Here is a 17,362-nt window from a genome sequence, read left to right as displayed (position 1 = left end):
AAATGAGACGTTGTGAACAGGTGAGGAGATGAAGAAAGAAACCAAACAGATTTTATTTTTTTTGACTACAGTATTGACCTGACCCATACCCGCCCGGGCATTGGAGTGATTCTGATACCGAACAGCTGAACAGCTCTATAGAGACTGAACCTTTTTAGGTTTGCCTTATTTGTGGTTGTGTGCTATTTTATCATTTAACAAATATAGCTATTGTCTCGTTCCATGCTGAACCTATGAAGCACGAGTCTATGGCCTAGAGTTAGAATCTCTTATCTTTTTGGTTTTCCCTGTTACTACCTAAGGCTAAATCTTACCTTCCACACAATTTTGTATTTATGCCTGTTCCTATACACATGGTTAAAAGAACACATTTGACATGTGTCGTGTGTGGGAAACAAGTTGCGCCATTACAAAAAAACCACAAAGCCATAAAGTTTCTAGCATTCTAGGCTTCTAGCGCTACCATGAATATCTTAATGACAACCGCTAGTTCTTTGTCGCTTATAAATACTCAATCTAATTTCTCAAACTAAGAAATTACACCAAAATTTTACACAAATTTTTTCTCTATTTCGCTCTTTCTCAATCTGATTTATTTTTGAATACTTCCCAAATGACACAATTTTAAACCCAACTTGATTTTTTTGGAGTAGTGCTTGAAGGTGCCCCTGAGAAGATATGCAATAGTTACAAAAAAAAATAGGTAAAAAGCAAAGAAGTCTTCAAATTTTGGATATTAACCAAATCAAAACCGCAACTAAGCAGAGGCAAAAAAACAAAGTTTAAGGAAAAACAAATTTGAAGATCAAGAAGAAGATAAATAAAGGAAACTCCGTTCATGAGCGCATCGATTGGAAGTTATGTGAAATGAAGAAGATAAACAAGATGAAGAACATCGTCCCACATTTTTATTTTTAAAGTCTATATTTTAAATTATTATTGTTTAGTTTTATGTCTTGTAAAATGACTATTAATGAAATTTGAAATTTAATGAATAAGAAAATTTGACTCGTATTGTGAAAATTAAGCCTAATTTTATTCTTAATTCAATCTTACTTTTAATCAGAGTTACATTTTAGTTTAAAATAAAGTAAGACAAATATTAAAACTTAAGACTTAAGTTGGAACATATCATTAAACTTAGACTTAAGTTAAACTTATAATTAAACTTAGTTCTTACATTTTAGTTTAAACTTAGACTTAAGTTGATAATTAAGAAATTAAAATATAAATATTGGATTATTGGGCAACCTTCTTAAAACCTCGAAACAACTTCTGAATTGGAAGTCTTTCCCGCTATTGCGACGATATTCCGCACAACACCTTTGTCCAAGTTCCATCATGGTTTCATCATCCTCATGTTTGGACCTTCTTGCCGAAGTATAACAAGATACTTACTAGTTTCTTATTCATTACAATGAAGCGATGAGACAACCCTGAAACATCACGATTGTTGTGGTTCATTGTTTGTTCTTGAAATTTTCCAAATATCCTATCAAAATGTTTGGGGATGAAATGCATCTGCGAATATAGTCTCAGTTAAAGAAACATAATTCCCTCAAATACATTCATCTTCCTCAGTAGTAAATTTTGTTAATCGCCTCCTAATTCGACCTTACACATTGACTCGATTAGCAACTCTTTGATTTTCGGCAACATGTTGGTTTCCTATGAACTCAGCCATGCTCTTTGAAGAATTGGAAGAGTGATGAAAAGAATTGGAGATTGAGAAATTATAGAGAGATTTAGAAATTCTGGTGTGAGTTGAAATGAATTTGAAACTGGATATCTATAGAAGAGGGAAATTGTTGTCGTTGGATGAGGAACTGATGAGCGATGATCAACAGAGCGAGCGACAAAGTGACTACTGTTGGCACTGGAATGACCAACGAGCGATATTGTGACCATCTAGCGATGGACACTCTATCGCTCGTTAGAGACTCCGTCGTGTGTGCCTAACTGCTATTCCTGACACATAGGCACATATGTTTGGCACTTTTGCATACCCATAGTGTGTGTTAAAGTGGAAAAATCAGCTACTTGGCATGTGCATTGGAATAGGCCTTAAACTTCTACTTTTCAGTCGATCAATTTTTTTTAATTACTTTTCCATTTTATTTTATTTTTTGCTATTTACCATTTCCAACATTCAAGTCAATATGACGGTAATGTTGCGGACTACTACACGAACACCCTTGATGGGGTTGAATTTCGCTCTCGTGGTGCTAGATAATTTTGTATCTAGCACCACCATGGCCAATTATTTGGCTCTTTATGACTTCACCAAACTGTGAGATAATCATAGTTAATTTTACGTTTTTTAGGTGATATTTTCCAGCCGGTTTTTTAACTACTGTATTTTTATACTGATTTTGGTTGAAAACAAAATCACATATTCTCTCTAATCTTGGATTAAATTTTTCTTTTTAAATTGACCAAAAATAAAATAGAGACATACACGTCAGTCGCATAACCCTTTGGTATTATACTAGGAATATTGTTCAGTAAACTATGGATGTGAGTTCAGAGCCATTTGTCATCTTCTTTTTAAGATAATAATAAATTACCATAATATAGCTACTCAACAGTTACATGATGGTCAACAGAGATGCCTCCCGCATCATGCAATGACAAATGTGTTTCATACAGAGAATTGTTTCTACCATGAGCATTTACTAACTGAATCTGACTTAAATTTTTTTACAAATTTGGACCTTTCCGGTTGAAGTTTTCAAAATGACTAGAATTCAAGTCTAGCTAAAGTAGCCAAGTTGAATACCGTTATGTTATTATAATTAGTGACTTTGATCTGTTCACCTATAGGACATAAAAAAAATTGCGTCGAAATTTTCATTTGGTGACATTATAGATTGAATGTTCCTTGAAACTTCAGTATTGTATTCTTCCTTCGGGTTCATCAGAGTTGCGTCATATTCAGCTTTAAAATCGATGTTAGAACTTTACAACTCCTTAGCCCATCTTATTACTAATTCTACTCCTTTTCTAGCTTTGCTGACCCCAGTGACATTATCTTTGATCTTTCTTGCACCCACATATTATCCTGCATAAGACATTGCAATCAAGGCATAATTAGCATAGGTTTGAGAATTAGTATGCCCTTTTATGATAAGAGATAACATAGAAGTGATGTTGATAGTTATTCCAAACTTCTGTCTATGTTCTCTAAAAATCCTCTCCACATTTTTCTGCTCATTTCTTTGGTGATAGAGATTGTTGAGGATATGGCTTTGGTTATGCACTACTCTATTAAAGGAACAAGGTGTTATTTTATTCTATTGGCAGTAGAAGCAGCAGTCTTCTGAACTTTCTAGAAGAAAAATTCACATGTAGCTTTCCCGATGAAACGACATATAGTATCAAAGGTGGGAATCCAGTTTTTCTTGTGATTTTGGGGCTGAAACCAGGTATTTAACCATTCAGGGAAGCTTTTAGAATCACCGAAAATTCGATGTTGGTCGCCAAATAAATAACAATGGCAACATGGGGGCATTAGATAAGAGTATGATTTAAGTCCTCCCTGGAACTATTACAAAGCCTGCAAATGGGGTGAATGTAGTTGAGGATGCTAGCATTTTTTTGCATTGGTGGGTAGAACCATGAGCACATTTCCATAAAAAAAAATTGAATAGATGGAGAAGTATCCAGACTCCATATATCCTTCTAGGATGGTAATATATATCATCTTTGTATTTGTCAAGAATTTTCCTATCATACAAAGATTTTACAGTCAACTTTCCATTATCAGTGACGCTCCAGACAATTTTATCCTCCTCTTGCAGATTTATGATGGTATTCTGTATGGAAGCTTGAGTATCTTCAGAGAACTAAAGATCAAGGATGTTTAGGTCCATTCTCTCATATCATTGATCAGTTGATTGAAGGTTGTCAGGTCAATGGACCAGAGGTTTGGTTTTTGAGGAATGATAAGAGTTGTGAATCCGTCTATCTTCCTAGACTCTGATGTGTAGGTCATTTCCCACTTTCCAGCACTAGTACTTCTGAATGTTTTTATACTCCTTCTAGAATTCCTTTCCAATCCAAGAGTTAGTTCTTTTTGGGTTGGTGTCCATTATGATCCCTGCTTCTTCATTGAAATGGTTACTTTCATAGTAGAGGACCATAGGGAGTTAGGTTCAGATACAAGTCTCCATGCTCTTCTAGTGATCGTAGCATTAGTAAAGAATTCAATGTTTCTGAAGCCCATACCACCAAACTCTTTAGGTTTGCAAAATGAACCCCAGGCGATGAAGTATAAACCTTTAGGTTTCTCAGGATCTTTTTTTCCAGAAGAAGTCTCTTTGAAGTTTTTCAATCTCCTGGCATGTTTTCTTTGGTATTTTTAAGCAATTCATCTAGGATATGCTTGAGGTAGAGGCAACACTGGTCATCATAGTAGCTCTTCAATTTGGTGATAGGTTTTCACTTTTCCATCCAGCAAGTGTGAACTTCAATTTGTCAATGCAAGGTTTGAAGGCTTGAATCTTGCTTCTATTAGTAAAAAGGGGAGAGCCAAAGTATTTATCTTGGAGGCAATCTTCTGGACCCTTCATGAAGTTGCTGATGTTGTTGGCTATGTCTGGGTCAGTGTTTTTGCTGAAGAAAATCCCAGATTTGGAGAAGTTAATCATTTGGCCAAAAGAGTTGCTGAAACTACTGAAGATATCCACCAAATTCTTGCATCCCTGCATATTAGCCTTGCAGAAAACTATACAACCATCAACAAAAACGAAATGATTTACAAGTGGGGCTCTAGAGCATATTTGAGCACCATGGATCGGACCAAGCTATGAAAATCACCTATGATCCAAGAATCATTTACAGAACTTGATACCTCCAAACTAGGATTCCTAACACCTGTCATGCAAAACCACAAGAGCCTTACTCATGCGATCATCGTGACTATTTCCTAATACAGCTCAGCTAACTCACATGTCATATTTGTTCCTCGACTTTGTACAAATACATGAGATACTCGGAGGCACTGGCAACTCTTATTCTCAGTCACTTAATGAATCCACGGCTGACTTCCTGAAACCCGAACCGTTACTTAGTACTTATATATATATATATATATACTTAATTTATGATGCAATATGTAATCGATACTTAAATGGTATTATCTGACTCACAACCGTTGCATGATATCCCATCAGAGGATGAAACGAGTTCAGCTAGAAAAAAATCATACGCTTCTTGTTATTAAAAGTTAAGACTCAATAGTGAAACTTAGAATTGAACTTAAACGCTACCTTTCTCGACTACTTATTAGTTATTACTTTTGATTTTTATATTTTGAATTGTTATCTAAATTCTAATACATTGTTTGAAAATCGTGGTGGTTAGCTTTAAGATTTCGAACTTCAAATGCATCAATTGTCTTTAAGAATCGATATCTTTTTATTTTAAATACTTAACATATATAAGTTTTTTCTCAGCGAAAAACATAGGAAATGAAATTAGTATTGAAATTTTAGATGATATATATATATATGACCCAGTGAACAGTGGTTGAATCGTAGGATCATGTTCTAATAAGTTTTCCAATCCGATGACCGGTCGATTTTATGACATTGGATTATGTTTTTGCCGGGTATGATCAACTATGATGTCACGGTTGAATCCACAATAATTCTGTAACAAGGAAATAACAAGAGGAAGAGGGGGTTGAGTAGGACCGCGGAGCAAACAATGAATGAATGAGCGGTAAGTCATTGAATCAGGCCCCATGTTCTTTCGTAAAATGTACTTCGCTACGCCCTAAACTTACTTGGCACACATATTAGAGTACTAACTAGACCGTGTTTTACGCCTCGAACAACAATCTCCCTCACACTCTTACAAGTTTACGTCTGAAGTCTTTACCTAATCGATGTATAAAGGTTGATTAACAAAGTTTATTAAATTCAACAATTCAGAACAATATGGGGAATATTCTATCTCAACCTAGCCCACCCCGTAGTACATTAATGCTTAGTTTTCCTTTTTGGACGGTTAGTATCTTCACTCAGTAGAGAAAATTAGAAAATTGTGTTAATTTTAATCTAACTATAGAACACAGATTTAGATAGTTAGATTAAAATTAACACGACTACCTATTAAGCTGGTATAAAACTCTTTTATCAGGGTCTTCTTATCTTATATCCTCGTATACAGGATAAAAAGCATTAATTATCTTACTTTTTATCTTGGGCCTAGTATTTACTCATTGAGGTTGTCATATTCTCGATAATATAAGTTTTAACTTTAAGGGAAACAATAATTTCTAATATACCCTTAATTAAAAAGTCTTCACTCGGTAGAGTCCACCCCACGGGGTCAATGATTTGAAAACTCTATATTTTTCTATATAATCATCTCTCTCCTTTCTTTATTTTTTTTTTCCTTCTTCGATTTCAAATCCATTAGATGGTATTTTTAAGCAAGTGATCCACAAACAGTAGGTACTTACGGACCACTATTTGAATCAAGAAAACACGTCCTTGACTCCTTGCCAAAAATAAAAAAAATCATAATTATCCTAACATTTTTAAGGACGACCCCGAAAGAATTAGGGGCGATTTTTTTATTCCCAACCCATCGCCAAGGTTAAGGGATGTCCAAAAGATAGAAGAATACGTTAATGCCCTTCCGTAATCGGAAGTTATTTTGTGTCTGATTATTAATATTAAATCGGTAGTTAAGTAACACAAAGATACTACCGATTGATATAAATTTGTGTTAAATACATATTGGGGCTACTATTAATCGGAAGTTAACGACAAAATTCATTTACTACCGATTATAGGCTCAATCAAAATTTTTAAAAAAAAAAGGATTTTTGTAAAATCTCATTTTGGGGCTACTCTGTATTCGGTAGTTATATAAACTATTTTGACTACCGAATATGGTTGAATATTTGCAAAGAGAGCCACTTACAATCGGAAGTCATGATTTTACCTCAACTACTATCGATTATAGGCTCAACCAAAATTCAAAAAATAGAAGATTTTGGCAAAATCACATTTTGGGGCAACTCTATATTCGGTAGTTATATGAACTACCTTGACTACCGATTATGGTAGGATTACGGTAAAGAGATCTACTGTATAATCAGAAGTCAAGATAACTTCATTTACTACCGATTATAGGCTCAACCAAAATTCAAAAAATGGAGGATTTTTGCAAAATCACATTTTGGGGCAACTCTATAATCCGTAGTTATATGAACTACCTTGACTACCGATTATGGTAGGATATTTGCAAAGAGAGCCACTGTATAATCCGAAGTCAGGATACCTTCATTTACTATCGATTATAGCTCAACCAAAATTCAAAAAATTGAGAATTTTTGCAAAATCTTATTTTGGGGCTACTCTATATTCGAGAGTTAAATAAACTAAATTCACTACCGATTATGGTAGCATTTTAGCCAAAGGTCTACTTTAATCGGGAATCAAGATACATTTTTTTACTACCGATTATAGGATAATCAAAATTCAAAAGATATAGGATTTTATTTTGGGGATACTTTATATTCGGAAGTTATATAAACTAAATTGACTCCCGATTGTGGATTAACTTCCCGATTGTGAAGTCATCTACCGATTGTAAAGGGTAGTTTGGCCATTAAAAAAAACGGGAGATAAGGGACGGCTACATTTTATGTTTGGGTGACCTTTTTTGTCTTTTTGTGTCGCCCCTAATTCTTTCGGAATCGCCCCTAAAAATGCCAGGATAATTATCTACATATATATAAAATATGATTTTTTACCTTCCTTGTTTCACTCTAAAATATAATCCAAATATTTTGCGATAATAATCTACTCTGAAAATCGGTAGTGGAAAATAATTAGAAGGAAAATGTTAATCGCATGTGAAATCATCAATAGACATAGACCGTCGGATTAGTCACTAACAAAAAAAATGAACAACATGATATGCGAACGTGAGTTATTAGAGAATTACTGTATTAAGTTAATCAATAATTATTGTTGACTAGAAAGACGCTGACCCCACTATAATAAATGAACAACACCGCATTTTTAGAAAGCTTCACGGGTAATAGAGGAAATACCTTATACCGGATTAATCTAAACTAATTACACCGGCTTCAATGTAAAATTATGAAATCAATATATAAAATTAATCGTTTACTATTCCCTATCTTGTATACTGGGATACAAGATAAGAAAACCCTATCTATTATTAAATTTAAACTGTATAAATGTGTTATTCAGCGATGAAGCACCATTTTCCTTAAGAGAATTTGTGGGATGCTTCTAAGTAGATGTTGTCAACATAAAACTCTTATGGAGTCTGATGTTGTTGCAATGAGGTTTTGAACCAAATGATGCAATAATCCAATTTCCATAAAAAATGAAAAAGCTAATGTCATTTGAAATGGAAGGATGCATCAGTACTTCATCAGTAGTGTATTATGAATTCGTGATCTAGGGGTGTAAATTCGGACAGGCCAGGCCACCCGGCCTAAAAACTAAGATAGGTCGGGCAGGCCAGACTTAATATTTGTGAGCCCGTAAACAAATTCAGGCCGGGCAGGCCGGGCAAAAGATGATAATTTGTTACCCAAAGACCGCCCGAAGCCCGTTTTTTATACGGGCAGGCCAAATCGGGCCGGATAGGCCACTATTTTGAATTTTTTTTTCTTATTTTTTAAGTTCAAATTTTCAAATGAATGGTATTAAATTTATTTTTCCAGACTTGCAATTAAATTTATTTAATTTTAATATAATATCCTTTCCTTTCTAACATTGCATACCGTAAGTGATAGTATTATTTTATATTTAAATTACAATGACAAACTTTTAATTATAGCCTATAATAAATAATTAATTAGAGTACAATAAAATTTCTAATAAGAAAATATATTACCATTAATGTTTTGAAAAAGTTAACTATAAGTAAAAACAAGTATATATTTAATTTTTCCTGACACAAAATTGACAATTGTAAAATGGTAACTTTTAAGTCTTTTTAAGAGGATATTAAATGATTAATGGAATATAGAAGGTTTTCAGGCCGGGTATCAGTCCAGGCATCATAATTAATTGCAAAGTCCGAGACCGCCCAATAAATTAATTCAGACCAGGCCGGGTGGTCCATGACGGGGCATAACAGGCTTTGGGCTACTTCGGGTACAGACGGGCTCGGACGGATACAGGCAGACCGAGTATTTTTGGGTATTATTTACACCCCTATCGTGATCTCGCTACAGTTTTTGTGTATGTATAAAGGGAAATGAACATGCATAGTCCCGGTGTTTCAGCAATTAATCCCTCCTCATTACGTCTCACATTTTAACGTTCATCCACCTCAAAAAGTTTTGTCAAGTTGCCCTATCTTTTAACGCCATCGAATGAACCAAATGGATATATACAAAAGCCAGATGGCCAACTTCACCAGTAAAGTAATTAAATTACTACTAATTTCGAGTTAAGGTTAATGTTACTGTTTGTCTCCCTTTGACCGTCGGCACTGTCTTTAACTCCTGAATTTCTTTCTTGCAGTTTTAAACCAGCACTCAATTTCTTCGTCCGCATCACAACCCAACTCATTTTGCGATCAGCTATAGAGTATGTATGAAGATCTTTATATATGTACAGCGTAGCTGATTCTTTGAGTAGTATTTAAAACTTTTGAGTCTTTTTTATTGATAGAAATTAGAAAGTACTAATATATTCTGGTTTGGTTTAGCACAAATGAACTGACGTTTTAAGTGAGCTACTATGTGAACTTTGTTGCGCGCATGGGCGAACTACCTAACTAGTATATAATTCGTATAATTGTAGGGAGTTAGATGGTCAACTCTACTACACAATGAGCGTATAACAACCGACAATTTCCACGGCGGGTATTATCAAACACATTTTGCAAGTGGGTATTATATGGTATTAAAATTCACTTTTATATACTTGGACGATGCGTGTGTATGGTGCAATTTGTCAAGAGCCTCGACTATCAGCTGCAGTCTTGAATACAATTTCATTTCGTAATCCCACTCAGCTCCTTGGCATCAATTGCTTCAGTTAGTACGACAGCTTCTGTTGTGTTAACAGCATAGAAGCCATCATAAACTGCATTTTCTTAAGTTTAAGAATAGTTGTTACACAAAAAAAAAAAAAACTCACTTCTAGTTTGTGGGGGTTTCTGTCACAAACAAAATAAAGGTATCAAGTTTCTTGTTTTTTTGAACTTGAAGAAAGGAATAAATGGTGGGGGGTCTATATATATATATATATTGGTTTTACAACAACACATGGAAATGATGGTGTATCTACACCTTGTCTCCAAAATCCTCACAAAGAAATTAAGGAAGCTGCGAAAACGAAAGAGAACCTTTCAAATGGGATGGATATTCCTGACCTTTAAACCTTTCAAATAACTTTTTTAATGTACTAATAATAGTCCATCTTCTCTTAATTAGTTAACCCATCCTCTTTATTTAGGTTTGAATTGGACCCAACACCTCATTCAATCTCAACTACACCTCTCCTTTCTAACTTAACTTCAAAGTTGCCAAAAACACATATACTAATCACTAGCATTTCTCATTAGGGTAACATAAACTCTAGCCATGGCTTATTACTTCACCAAGTTGATACCACCAATGGGACAAAATCATTTATTTATTTGGGTTTTTCTCTGCCTTGGGCCAATGCTATTTTTGCTTAGAGTCTGCAATTGTTAACATAACTTTAATCAGAGCAAGAATAACTATGCTACTAAATCAAGATCATAAGGACATTTCCTACCACAAAAGGATCATAAATCCATTAAATGTATGACTTATTAGGATACTAAAAGTCTACTACTCCATTAAGAGAGATTTCAGATGGACCAAATTAAAACCACATCATGTAGAATTAATTTACTGCTTGAATATTTTTTTTGAGATGATTACAGTACACTACACATGTTAGAATTCATGCATTTCCCTTTAGTATATAACCAAACAAAACACAAGCTAAATCAAGTCAGAGGTAATTATAGATTGGATTAAATTAGCAATATATTGTGCAGTAATGATTTAGGTTAAGTTAATCACTAGTGTACTAATGAGTCACTAAAAGAAACAGCTAAACCCAGATTATATATGTCAGAAATGACTACTTAAAAGTTAAAAACACCTAATATATACATACAGATACAGTACAATGTACCACTGGTTGAAAGGGTTTAATTAGTGTTAAAAGCTAGGTAAAGAATAACCAGAACCCTTTAATTATCATTTATTGTAAAAAAAAATCAATTATTTGACACTCACCATAACTTTTTATTTTAATGGCGCTCACATGTTAAAAGGGTATCTTTGTTGTTAACCTACTCTACTGGATTGGTTAATATTGATTAGATTAGACAATGTTATCCTTGAGTGACAGACATAACCTCAGACCTTAGTTGTCAAAACAAGCAACTCTGCCCACAGTTAGCATTTTCGTTCTTGATTTCACCCATTGAACAAGAACAGACGACGACCAAACTGAGACCGGAATCCTCTAGTCTATAAAACTAGTCGATCATAGTTCCATCCCAGACCTATATGCCTGCTCTAGGACACCACACTAGTATTCATGTTAGGTTTAGGGACATCAATCCCCAAATCTCAATAATAGTGGTGGTACCTAATGATGGTTCCATATAATAATTGATACATGTTAGGTTTAGGGACATCAATCCCCAAATCTCAAGGACACCACACTAGTATTCACTCATCCTTCTGTTTCAATAAGTATTGATGATCAAATTGCGTGGAGATGGCCCACTCATCATAATACACTACCTTCCCTTTTGGGGTGTCTTTGCGGACAAGGGTACTCCTCCATATCTGATTAGAATCGTTTTGGTTCCGGAACCAAACTGTTTCACAATAAAAACTGAGTGCATTTTGAAAATTGATAGATGATAAGATTACATGTTGCTGAATGTGCTCATTTTTTATGAGAGCTTAGTGCATAATTTGAAAAACAATCTGTTACAATTTTAATTCTCCCTTCCGTCCCACTACTACTTGAATTACTTTATAACTGAAAAAATTAGTTATGAAGTAGATCAACTAATAGTGGAACCGAGGAGTTTTTATCTCAATTGAATCAGGATCGAGATTGTCTAACTGTGTCAATGAAAGGTACCTTCTTCTTTTTTTCTTCACATTATTCTCTATCTGCAGAAATTAGATAGAATTATGATTTTGGGCATACCAAAATCTTTCAAGGCATACTCAATAAAGACAAAAAGGGCTGTGAAATAATAAAATCAGATATCCCCTTAACCCAAATGTTTTTAAATGACAAATCTACCCTTTACATATTAGTGTTAGTAATCTGGATTAGTGATTAAATATTTTGATTAGTGGTTAAGATATTTTCAGAATTATAAAGGTTGTTTAGATGAAAAAATTTGTGGGAAAAAAATCAAAGTTTTGGTTAAGAAGGAGAGAAAGAGAAAGTGAGAAAATTTTATTCTTGATTCAATGGAGGATGAGGAGGGTCATAATTCATATAAAAAACCTAGGAAAATACATATCAACTACAACAATGATTCCCAAATGGCTGATTTCTTAGATTATGAGAATGATTTTACACAAACTCAAGCTCAAACTCAAACACAAACTCAAGATGATTATTTTTATGAGCCAAATCCAGATGATGAGCACATATATGAGGAACTCAATGCTTCTAATACACAGGTACACTTCTATCTTATGCTCAATCTCACTTCTATAGCTACAAATTATCAAAAGTTTGGATTTTTACTTCATGGTTCGGCGAACCAGGTTTAGGTTCGGCTGATGATAGACGCATTTATGTGTCTAATATAGCCCAATTGTATACATTGTTAGTACCCATTTTTGTACTTATTATGTTGTTTTATTTATTTGTAGGAGTTTTTGGAAAAATAAAGTTTTGTGGCGAAATTGGCTAAAGATGCGGCGTCCGGAGCTCCGTTGAGGTGTACCGGAAGTACCCTGGAAATGTCCCGGAGGAACCCCGAAAAAGTGCGGAAAATATCCCGGAAGAATTGCTAAAGGCACCCATTTGGTTGGATAAGGGCACCCCATGGCTATTTACACCCCAAAAATGATATTTCCACCCAAATTGCTAAGGGGGCACCACTGTTTGCTAAGGGGACACCATATTCACGATTCAAAAAAAAATGAATTTGGCGGGAAGAAAACATGCAGACGCTGTTGAAGTTTGGTCGGATTGTTGGAGGAATTCTAGCGAGATTCAATCGCTGGAAATTATTGGGTTAAGCCTGTTAAGGCTAAACAGGCCGAATGCAAATGATTTTAGCGATCAATTTGGGCTGAAATGACCGGGAGAGAAGATCAAAGTCCAAACAGGGGATAGCAATATTTTTGGAAACAGAGAGAGAATATCGAATTCTCTGTTGGGTTTGTGGAAGATACTCGAGTAAAGAGGGAATATATGGTACCTATATCGAATCCTAGAAGATTGAAAAAACGAAATATCTGCCATTAATGCGTGAACAGAGTCCACAGGGAAAGAAACATCGAATATGGCTGTGAAGAATATTGGAAGATATTCGGGATTAAATCAAGGATATTTTGAAGGTTGTTGGGTATAAATAGGCACTATGGGTCGACTAGAAGGGGTGTCGAGAGTTGGGAGGAGAGGAGAGAAGGCTGCAGAGGGAGAATCACCATTTTTCTCTGTTGCTGCTGCTGCCATTGATGAAGAGGAAGAACACGAAGAACGGACCCGCAGCAGCAGTCGTTTACCAACAGTGAAAGAGACTCACAGACGTGGGTCGTAGGTGTGGGTTTTAGAGATTCAGTAACAATAGCACCTGTTCTGTGTCGTTTATTTTGGACGCCTTCTGTGGGTCGCAGATTACAGTTTTACACCATTTTCTCCTTTTCTCTTCATTGTAAACACCATTTGAGCAATAAATAAATATTTTGAGCGTGTTTTTATCATGATGAGCTAAACCCAACATTGGGACAACGGAGGAGGCGATTTTCTTCATTCTGGTAAATTTAATTTATTCTTTTTATGACTTTTGCATTGATTTAAAATTGAAAAAATGATTTTGATTGATTAGTTATCATTTTATTTGATGTGGCATGCTTGCTTAAATGTTTGATGTCACGTGCTTACGATTTATAACTAATATTCTGAGAATCTATATTGGCAAAATAAGTGTCCGTACATTTTATGTTTTGAGCGATAATTGTTAAGAATAAATAAAATGTACCATATGCATGAGAATTGGCCAAGTCCTTAGTCCCAATAACTCTCTACCAATTTTTCAATATTTTTGTATATATTTATCTTCTAAAAAAATTATCCTTCACAAGTCCGAGAGTTTGAACCTCATTACTACAACCCACATTAAATTATTAAACATTTTGGCGCCGCCGACGCGGATTTGTGCTTAGGTAGAATTTTTTTTAGGTTTATTATTTTTTTTTAGAATTGTTTGTTCCTTTTTACGTTTCTTTTTGTCTTTATTTTGCAGGTTCAAAGTGAAAACTAAGGACTTGGAGAGGAAAAAGCATAAAGCGAAAAGCGAAAAGAGAAGAAAAAAAAAGGATAATTTTAGGATTTAATTTTTAATTTTTAATTTTTTTGAGTGTGTGAGGAAAACTGTAATTTTTTTTTTTTATTTATTTTGGACTTTAAACAATTGGACTTTATTTTTTTTAACCCTACGGAAGGGTATTATTATTAAAAAAAATTATTATTATATAAACTGTGTGCAGGGAAGGAAGACGATTACTATATCGTCTCGGCCCCTCGGGTTCGCACACGGCATAGGAGTCGTGGACCGAGTCGACGACAACGGTTCATCCCCCGTCTGGTACGGGACGTAAGTCCATCGAAACACTCGCGAATCTCCTGTAAGCGAGTTACTGTATTCCTTAAGGTGATTCATTGATTGAGGACGAATTTGGACTGTTTTTAAATTCCTAGTAAAGGTTAAGGCCTGTCCAATACAAGATAAGGGTTCAGATTTCATCACCGTTCCCTTCTTGCCCGCCTTAGGAAAACGAAACCTAACGCGAACCCAAGCTTAAAATTTGGAATAGAACGAGACCGATAGGGTAACGAGCTTAATAGGAAACTCGTTCGAAAAATATTGGTTGCTCTTTAAGCACACTCCAAAGTTCATGATGGTTTCTGTGAGTTGAATGCGTGACTGCGCCGCCTTGTGATAGCGGTGAGGCCTTGGGTATCAAAGCTCCGCTGAGCTTCCCTCGCCTCAACTCAACTTACTTTGACTCGGATTGATTCCATAGGGGTTTTCTCAAATTGCAACGAATTCCCTTTCGAAAGATAGAAGCTGGTCTAGAAACAATCTAAGTGGAGCCATCATGCTTTTTGTTTGCTAGAAATCTTTAGGTTTGCTTTGGTGGAGTCGAGTCGGCCTTGTTTGTGATTGTATAGAATCCCTCTGTAGTTTATATTTCTTCGGTGATGAATCCTTTTGAGGAGACGCCACCTGCGATGACGTTGCGAGAATATATGTCTAGAAATTCTCGTTATCAAGAGACGTCTCCGGAAATGACTCTTGGCGAATATATGCGTGGGCAGCGATATATGGATACTCCAACTTTTATTGAGGAATCACCTCTAACGATCTATGAGAAATATTATAAACATAGACCATGTAGTTTGGAGCAAAGATTGAGAATTCTTGAATTTCAAAAATTGTATCATGATGATGAGGATAATGATGATGAAGAATCTGAAATATGTAGGCAGAGTAATCAGGAATTTGTTTCTCCAATTGAGCCTTATAATGATAATGTTATTTCTAGTTCAAATCCAAATAATTTTAATAATTATTCACCTATTCAAAAGGACGAGTATTTGACTAGAGATACCACAGTTTTTAGACGAGGATTACGAAGCCGATAATGGTCTAGAGGAACGAGTTTATTCTGAGAATATTGTTTTAGAGTCTAGCGATTTAGAAACATTAGTCTTAGACGAAGAACATGAACTCGTAGAGATTTTAAATATGAGTAAAGATGCACCACCTGATAATAACTTAGAAGAATCAATTGACCATTTTCAAGAATCTAATGATCCAGAAATTAGGGAGATTGTGACTAGTCTAGCTAGAGACACTGAAAACTCTAAGTTTGGGGGTGATTATCACCTTCCTAGTGCCTTACCTTTAACTCTTAGAAATGTCCCTCACTTGGGACTTGACATATGTGCCTCAACCATTTTACAAGATTACCTTCATACTCGTTTTCCCGAACCTAATGATGTCCAGGAAGAAGTTCAGTCGTTAGAAACCCATCCTCTGGTTGATGTGGTTTGCCCAGGCTATGATCCCCAGATTGACTTTGTTTTCCCACCAAATAGTTTTCTTCCAACTGTGGGAACGTTTATATTCCAAATGTGTCGAATATTAAGTTGTGAGACTAAACCTAAATGCCTTAGGAAATTAGAATCGATACATTTGCTTAAGAATGACCACTATTCTCACTGTGGTCAATTTTGTAAGTCATATCTGATTGACTTAGAGGATCCGCAATTATTTAGGTTATTACTTTGTGATTCCAAGTTCTTATTTGAGTTTTTCCAGACTCTAGGACCTAATAATTTGGATCCAACCTATGAAGAAACGCAACCAATGAAAATATTCTATTTAGACCCTTTCATAGAACCTGAACCTGAACCACAATTAGCGATAGTTATCAGGAAACTAGGTAAGGGCATGCTAGTGTTGTTCATTTCGTTGATTCACTGTAGTTTCCTTTTGTCATCTCTTTTTGGTTTTAAAGACCCACAGTTATTCCGGCTACTGTTATACGGTTCGAGTTGACTAAACCTTTCCTACGTCTGGCTGAAGACTTTAAACTTAGCACTTCTTGGGAGGTAACCCAATCTCATGCAACACGGTAATATCTTTCCTTAACTCTTTCGCTTCAAATGGTAACAGTTTCTCCTTGTTCATGCTTTTAGTTTCATCTTTAGAACATTGAGGACAATGTTAGATTTAAGTTTGGGGGTATGGGAGAAACTTTTTTGTTGCAATAAATAAACTCCAGAGCCTAGAAATTTACGCCTATTAAGGATAGCACTAACCAATCTAAGTGGATGGAAACATTTTTGTTTTAGGAGCTGAGGAACCAATCTGACTAGATGGAAACATCTATAGAGTCTATTCATAAAAGCACAGAGCTCAGGTGTTAGAATTAACATGATAGTTTCGCCATATCTCGTCGAGTCCTTTTCACTTTCTATTTTTAGTTTTCTTTTATTTCAAGTGATTTGGTGGGGCACACGATTCAATTTGTTACCACTGCTAGGGTAAAATAGAGTGACTGAGTATTGAAAAAAAAATGAAAAAAAAAAAAAAA

This window comes from Papaver somniferum, chromosome 9, assembly GCF_003573695.1.
Source record: "Papaver somniferum cultivar HN1 chromosome 9, ASM357369v1, whole genome shotgun sequence".
NCBI classification, from domain to species: domain Eukaryota; kingdom Viridiplantae; phylum Streptophyta; class Magnoliopsida; order Ranunculales; family Papaveraceae; genus Papaver; species Papaver somniferum.
The sequence above is the reverse complement of the archived record's forward strand: the minus strand, read 5'-3'. Positions refer to the sequence as shown.